Below are 486 nucleotides of genomic sequence, written 5' to 3'. Positions count from 1 at the left end.
TCACCTATGATGTCATCTGTAGCTTCCCCTACTTGCCTATATAATGGCTCACTACGTGCTAGTCTTTCGGCTTAATAATTAATGGAGTTTTTTTTTTGTTCATCTTAATTGTGTATTGAGTCTCCTAATTGTGCTTAGCTTGGCTGCACATGATGCTCTCCCTATCATCTTGGATGCAAGCCTAATCTACCCTCCATAATCCTCTTACTTAGCATGTGGTATTAGAGCTACAAAGCTAGACTATCTCCATTAGTTTAGGTTTGGATATTGAAGGCCAATTGTATGTGCATACACTCTCTATGCTAGGTCATTCGAGCCACTCTCTTTGTCTGAATTGGTTGCTATTTATACATCTCTTGCATTGCATTTAGGTGTAGTAGAATAAAATTGGATTGGTTTGACTACTTGTATGTGTGTGTCATTGAGCTACACAATCGCGAGCCATTCAACTTATATTTCAAACAATTACTTGTGAGTAAAGAATGC

The sequence above is a fragment of the Adiantum capillus-veneris genome, chromosome 17, assembly GCF_014529385.1.
Source record: "Adiantum capillus-veneris isolate H3 chromosome 17, ASM1452938v2, whole genome shotgun sequence".
Lineage (NCBI taxonomy): Eukaryota > Viridiplantae > Streptophyta > Polypodiopsida > Polypodiales > Pteridaceae > Adiantum > Adiantum capillus-veneris.
The sequence above is the reverse complement of the archived record's forward strand: the minus strand, read 5'-3'. Positions refer to the sequence as shown.